This window comes from Hibiscus syriacus, unplaced genomic scaffold, assembly GCF_006381635.1.
Source record: "Hibiscus syriacus cultivar Baekdansim isolate YM2019G1 unplaced genomic scaffold, ASM638163v2 tig00109973_pilon, whole genome shotgun sequence".
Lineage (NCBI taxonomy): Eukaryota > Viridiplantae > Streptophyta > Magnoliopsida > Malvales > Malvaceae > Hibiscus > Hibiscus syriacus.
In genome coordinates, this window is record NW_024062544.1 from 250,378 (window position 1) to 258,573 (window position 8,196).

Consider the following 8,196-nt stretch of genomic DNA (forward strand, 5'->3'; position numbering starts at 1 on the left):
TATCTTTTATGGAGTCTTTTTCCTTGCATACGGCATCCATGGAGTCTCAATTTTCTTTCATTGAGTCTCACCTTACGTCCTTGGGGACTCAACAACGAGAGATGAACGAGCGTTTAAATAGTCTTTCTCTCGAGATGCGAGCTCGATATCCTCCTCCTCCTCCCGATCCCGCTATGGATGGTTGAACTCTATTTACTTATGTTTGGTTTTGAACTTTAAATACATGGATTGTTAAACACTTTGATTTAGATGTTTATGTTTGTTTGGATATTTTTTTGTTTTGGATGCTTGGATGTTTAAACTTATTTTAATATATTTGGTTTAAACTTTATTTATTTTTGCATCATTAGATATATGACCAATTATGTCATTTCACATTTTATTATGAATATTGATTTATGGAACTAATGGCTAATCTCTCTTTTGATTGTGATCTTAGCAGCTTCTAATTGTTTTATATGACCAATTATTAAATCAATTGGCTAATGTTTTTCAGAATTCTTGTTTAAAACGTTTTATAGAGTCTTTTTGATTTAACAAAAAGGGGGAGAAGATTTAAGATGTGCTATAGTAAGGGGGAGTAAACTTTTCAAAATCGATTTCAAAAATAAATTCTTAAACAAATCTTAAAATTACTCAAGTGTTTTGTTATATCAAAAAGGGGGAGATTGTTGAAAACATTTTTGATATTTCGATATAACAAATTAAGTTAAATGAATTTTAAGATTTTTACAAATGATTTTACAATTTATATTCGATTCAATTAATCGAATATCATATTATTACTCCAAGTTTTTCAAGATCAATTTTAATCCTTACTAAATGTGTAAAATTATGATTTGTACTTAAACTATTTTTGAAACAATTTTCATAAAGTATTTTGAACCAAAATCAAGCCTTAAAACAATTATTCAAGGTGATGCACCGATGCATCAAACCATGCATCGATGCACCTATGATTTAATTGAACATCGAATGCATTTCATGCACCGATGCACTCTCCATGCATCGATGCACTCGGAATATTTTCAAACATCGAATGCATTTGATGCATCGATGCACAAGCCATGCATCGATGCACCAGGCTATTTTTCAAACATCGAATGCACTTCATGCATCGATGCACTCTTAGTGCACCGATACACTAGGAGTCCAACGGTCAAAATATTTGAAATTTTACACTAATGCACCGATGCATAATGGTCATGCATCGATGCATGAGACGCTCCCACCCAGAAAATTAATTGTTTTCATACAATAACGGCTCTATTGACTCCACTAATTATCACCAACGTTCAGAATTGATTCAAGAAGTATTTAAACAAGTTTAGAAGCCATTGATCAACAACAAGAAACATTAAGCAATTAGAATCAAGAGAGAATCAAAGAGAAAGCATCAAACCTCAAGTTTGAGCATTTCAAGCCTATTTTTCATTTAATATTCATTTTGCTTTCAAGAACACTTATTGTGCTCAATTGTATTTATTCTTGAGTTTTCTTTCTTTGTTCTAGAATTGTGCAAACATATTTGCCTTGTGAGGTTTTTCTTGTAAGTTTGCAAATTTGTATTTCTCTTTGAGAAAATAGTGTTCTCAAGAATTGGGGTATATTCTTGAGGGAGTTGTAAGGTTATCTCTTTCGCCTCAAAAGAAAGAACAAATTAGTGAATTTGTTGGAAAATCCTTAGTGTGGATAGCTAAGGTAGTGGACGTAGACTTTGGTTGATAAAGTCGAACCACTCTAAATCGCTGTGCAATTTCTTTCAATTTTCTGCAAAAGCTTCCACCAAATTTTTAATTGCTAATTCACCCCCTCTTGGCCATATTCGTCAATCGATTAACTCAACACGATTCATGGAAGTAAGTATTTCAGATGGATGTTGTAGCTGCCAGAGACATGCTTACTCCGGACTATGTGGAGTGGCGAAGATTGAGAAAAAATGATAACATCCCTGTGCCAGACTACGAAGACACCCAAACTATGTAGGAACATCTCAGGTCTGTCCCTTCTGGACATGAGATAGCCAGGGTAGAGTTTGAAGCTGTGAATAACGAGCTTAAGCAGAAGATTAAGGAACTTGAAGCTGAACGTTATCAATGGAAGCTAGATGCCGACTCTCAGAAAGATAGAGCAGACAAACTTGAAAGAGAACATAAAAGAGTCCGTTTTGAGAAAGGGGTATCAAGATAAAGTCAAAGATAACTCAAAGTTGAAAGTAACCTCTGAATACTGGAAAGACAAAGCTCACAGTCTAAAAAGAAAGTTCGAGGGACATGATGAAAGATTTTGGAAGGAACAGTTGAAGACTGCTCAGAGGCGCTTAGCAGACAGTCAACATCAGAACCAACGCTTGAGAATCCGAGTGACTGACTTAGAGAAACAACATGAAAAGGATGGCAAGACAATAGCTGAGTTAGAAGCTATTGTGTATGGGTTCAAAAGGAAAGCGAACGAGCTTCAGATAGTGCCATTCGATGGAGGTTTACAGTGGCGTTTCCGTTGGGAGCAAGCACAACGAAGGGTAAGGACCAGAGACGCAACCATCCGAGATTCCTGGAACAAGTACAGAAGGCGTCTCGTCATCTTCACGGCCTGGCCAGGGAAGTAGGAGTGGTTCGACAAGGCATTCAACCATTGACAGATGAAGGTAGAAGACTTGTTAACCTACTAGAAGCTGTTAGGGGTCTAGAGGATTTAGTCCGAATGTACATTTAATTTGTTTTTATGTCTCTTAAAAGATAAAAAAATTTGTCTGAATAAGGATTATTTATAATAATGGACACTTTTCTGGATCAATGCCTCCAAATTGCATACATCATGTGTTGCATTTCTTGTATTTTATATTTCATGTTTGTTTTTATTTTATATTTTCCATGTTTTTACATTCGTATTAACTAACAGAACATGTCTCAGACACCAAGCTTACCGCCGCAAGCATTAGATACGCATCACCCTCACAACACTCGTGCAAAAAAGAAACAAATAGATGCCAGAATCGAGAAGATTGAGGAGAACATGGCAAGACTGCAGAAAGAATTGGAGGACAAAATGACTCAGAACAATCAACGTACCATGGAGTCCATTAAGAAAAGCACGGAGTCCTTAGTCGACTAGATTGTGGCTAAGTTATCTGGTTTACAACAACAACAAGTACATCTGGAGAAGGTGCATCTGAGGGGATAACCATACCACCGACCCCACAAGTGGTTGTCTTATCCGGGACCTTACCCGGACTACAAGGTGACTCATCTGCCGCCAAAGGGAAAGCTGCATTAGTGGCAAATTTACAGACTTTTACGGTAAAACCTGATAGTCATCCGGACGACTGCCATATCCCAGATTTTGACGAGGATGATAAGGCAAGGAAGATGGAAGAAAAGATCAGGATGTTAGAAGACCAAATGAAGATGGTCCAAGGAGACCATGATTATTATGGTGTGGATGCATTGGAACTAAGTTTGGTTCTCGATTTGGTGCTTCTACCAAAATTTAAAGTTCCTAAGTTTGAGAAGTTCGACGGGAACAACTTCCCTTCAGCCCATATCACTATGTTTTATCGGAAGATGACAGGGTATGGGGGAAATGTCCAACTCTTAATCTATTGCTTTTAGGAGAGCCTGTCCGGTTCAGCTATCCGGTGGTACAACCAGCTCAGCCGAACTCATATCAAGACATGAAAAGACTTAGCCAAGTATTTCTTAGAGCAGTACAAACATATCAATGATATGAGACCAGACCGAGTTATGCTGCAGAGCTTGGAAAAGAAGCATAACAAAAGTTTCCGACAGTACGCACAGAGATGGAGGGATTTATCTGTGCAAGTTTATCCACCCTTGGATGAAAAGGAAACTAGAAAGTTGTTTGTACAAACCCTGAAGGCACCTTACTTCAGGCATTTGGTAGCAATCACGTCAGGAAGTTTCTCAGATTTAGTCATGGCTGGTGAGATGGTTGAACTGGCCATAAAACAAGGAAATATTGAATGAGGTGACTCTAGTAGAAAGCCTCCCGTGAAGAACAAGGACCACGAGATCAACAATGTCAACACCTACAACGCTATCAAAGGTGTTACGATCTCGAAAACAACTGCAGCTGTACCATCTGGTACTTCTAACCAATCTCAGAGAGAACCAATAAGGGAAAGAGAAATGGAATAGTTCAATCCCATTCCCATAACATATAAAGAGTTATATCAACAACTCTTCGACATTCACGTAGTATCACCCTACCCAATGGATCCGATAAAGCCCCCATATCCAAAATGGTTTGACGAGAATACCCACTGTGAATATCATGGAGGTGTGCAGGGGCATTCAAATGAAAACTGTCTCGTCTTTAAGAGAATGGTACAACGAATGTGAAATAAAAATTGGATTCATTTCAACTCTGGAGCACCGAACGTCGCCCAGAATCCCTTGCCTAATAATCCAGAGACCAGGATCAACGCAATGTCCACAGAGAATGACAAGAAAGTCAAAACTTGTGTTTCGGAAGTTAAAGCTCCTTTGGCTTGGGTATGGAGCCAAATGGTAAAGGTAGGGCTTCTTACACCCCATTCACGGCCAACAAGGATAGGAGATGGTAACCATTGTTGTTACCACAACGAAGAGGGGAATAATGTGCAAGAATGCCCAGAGTTCATATCGTTAGTCCAGCTCATGATGGACTGGAAAGAGCTAGAATTTTACGAGAAAATTCAAGATTCTTTGGAAGAAGATGTTTGCGCTACCGAAGAATCATCTGACAAGAGGTATGTCAGGGGTGGTCCTCTGGTAATTACCCCTAAAGTGAAGACGACAACAACAACACAAGCCAGGGTGGTGATCACAGCACCTCAGCCTTTTCAATACAAGGACAATCGACAAGTGCCATGGAAGTACGAATGCCAAGTAAGTACTTCTAAATGATGTGATGGCAAAGTGGGAAAAAGACTACTTGAGCCATTCAAAGAAGATGTGCTAATTGTCAATGAACCTATAAAGGAGGAGGAAGCTAAAGAGTTCCTCAAAATCTTGAAGCATATCGAGTACAACATTGTAGAACAGCTACATAACTTACCTACGCGTACTTCAATGCTAGCACTATTTTTAAACTCAGAAGCACACCGAGAAGCATTGTTGAAGGTCCTTAATCAAACGTTCGTGCCACAAGACATACCAGTCAGCAAAATGGATTGACTGGTGAACAATATTCAAGCCGATAATCTCATCTTGTTTTCAGATGATGAGGTTCCATTCGGAGGAAAAGGCCAAACTAAGGCATTACACATCACTACCTACTGCAATGGGCATGCCTTACCGAGTGGGTTGATCGATAACTGCTCAGCCCTGAACATGATGTCTTTGGTGACATTGAAGAGGCTACCAATAGATACCTCTCATATGAGAGTCTATTAGAACGTGGTCCGAGCATTTGATGGGACCAAGAGAGAGGTTATCAGCAAGATCGATGTATCGTTGACCATCGGACCTGTCACCTATAACGTCGAGTTCCTTGTGATGGATATCATGCCGTCCTATAGCTGTCTTTTGGAAGGCCATGGATTCATCAAGCAGGTGCAGTACCCTCCACGCTGCACCAAAAAGTTAAATTTGTTATTGATGGGGCTCTGGTAATCATTAATGCTGAGGAAGATATCATTGCAAGTGTAACCACGGAGGCCCCATATATCGAGGTAGATTTGTGAATGCCACATTTATGGTAGAGAGAAAAAGGATTCCTAAACCCCGACTCTCTAAATGTACAAAGATGGAGATTAAGAAAACCTTAGGTTGAGATGCTAAAATCGGAAGAGGGTTTAGGAAACAACTGCAATGAAGGATTAATCCAGTCTTTCCCATTTCAAAGCTAGATCAGTTTGGGCTCGGTTTTCAGCCCAGTTATCAGGAAAAGAGGAAAGAGCTCCAAAAGAACCGGGAAAGGAGATTAGCAAGGTTGACTGGAAATGAACTCCAATGGAAGCCTATGACGTTCCCGCCTCTTTACAAAACATTCAAGTCAGACGGTTATGTGTTTGAAACCACCATATCCGAGTTAGAAGTGGCTCTGGAAGATTTGAACATCAATGTTGTGACCACATAAGATGTTGAAAATGGAGAAAGATCCGAGATATGCCCTCTGCCACCTGGGTTCGTGCCTAGCAGTTGGCGGTGGAAGAACTAAATATGGTTTACAAGAGTCTTTCAGAGTAATATTCGAACTATCCCTATTTGCCTATACTCGGGGCAATAGGTGATCTTTTGTAAGGGTGAATAAATATTTGGTTTAATTTCAATAAAGGATGCATTTTTTTTCTATATCCATGGCAAACAAATTTTGTTTCTTTTTTTTGGATTCATTGTTTATTTTCTTTATTTCAGCACTTCATTTCCATTTCTCTTTCAAATTTAATTCTTTGACTGTTTCGTGTGGGATGTTTCCTCTCACACACCCATACCTTCTTTGTTCCTTCAGGACCCCAGATAACGATAATGTAAGCACTGATGATCTTGATCTGAAAGTGGATTTTGAATCAGCCATTTGTCTCGGGGAATTTGATGAATGCGACACTGAAGAGGAGTGTAACTTGCCTACCGAATTATTGATGATGGTAGAAAGAGAAGAGAAGCAAATTCTACCACATGAGGAAGCGATAGAAATCTTAAATTTGGGCACTGAAGATGACAAAAAATAGGTTAAAATTGGCACAACTCTCTCGGCTGAAGCAAGACAAAGCCTGATAGTTATACTTCAGGAGTATAGACATGTTTTCGCCTGGTCATATCAAGACATGTCGGGACTAGACACAGATATGGTAGTTCATAAACTGCCAATTAAGCCAGAGTTCAAACCCGTGCAACAAAAACTGAGAATGATGCGACCTGAGATGCTCCTTAAAATTAAAGAAGAAGTCAAAAAGCAATTCGATGTCGGTTTCCTCCAAGTGGCCAAGTACCCAGAATGGGTGGCCAATATATTTCCAGTTCCGAAGAAAGACGGGAAGGTTCGTATGTGCGTCGATTACCGGGACCTTAACAAGTCGAGCCCTAAAGACAATTTTCCTCTGCCTCACATTGACACATTGATAGATAATATGGCCGAGAATGCTTTCTTTTCGTTCATGGATGGATTTTCAGGATATAACCAGATCAAGATGCATACTGAAGACATGGAGAAAACCACGTTCGTCACAATGTGGGGAACCTTCTGCTACAATATGATGCCTTTCGGACTAAAGAATGCTGGGGCAATATATCAGAAAGCTATGGTGACCCTGTTCCACGACATGATACCAAAATAGATAGAAGTTTATGTCGACGACATGATTGTTAAGGCACAAACCGAGAATGAACATGTCGAGAATCTAAGGAATCTCTTCCAGAGATTGAGGAAGTTCCAACTAAGATTGAACCTTAGCAAGTGCACTTTCGGGGTAACATCCAAGAAACTATTAGGCTTCGTAGTCAGCAGGAAAGACATCGAGGTTGATCATGATAAAGTTAAAGCTATCCAAAATCTGCCTTCCCCACGAATACAGAAGGAGGTTTGAGGTTTTCTGGGCAGATTGAACTGTATAGCACGGTTCATATCCCAGCTAACCGACAAGTGTGACCCAATCTTCCGTCTTCTCCGAAAGAAAAATCCAAGAACATGGGATGAAAAGTGTCAGATTGCATTCGAGAAAGTAAAGAAGTATTTATCTCACTCTCCTGTCCTGATGTCCCCTATCTCGAGCAAACCTCTGTTCTTGTATCTCTCTATATTCGAGAACTCCATGGGGTGTGTCCTAGGTCAACATGATGAATCTGGAAAGAATGAAAGAGCCATCTACTATTTAAGCAAGAAGTTCACCGATTGCGAGGTTAGGTATCCTCCTATCGAGAAGGTCTGTTGTGCTTTAGTCTAGGCTACAAAAAAACTCCGACAATACATGTTGTACCACACTACTTGGCTGATTTCCAAGTTAGATCCCCTGAAGTACATGATGGGTGTACCTGCTCTATCTAGAAGGTTAGCCTGATGGAAAATGCTCTTGTCTGAATTTGACATCGAGTACGTGAGTCAGAAAGCAATCAAAGGAAGTGCCATATCAGAGTTCTTAGCCAGTAGAACCGATGACAGTTATGAGCCTTTGGACTTTGACTTCCCAGACGAAGACTTGATGGCTATCTCCTTAGAAGACGCAAGGACTTCAACGGACAGTTTCTGGAGAATGCA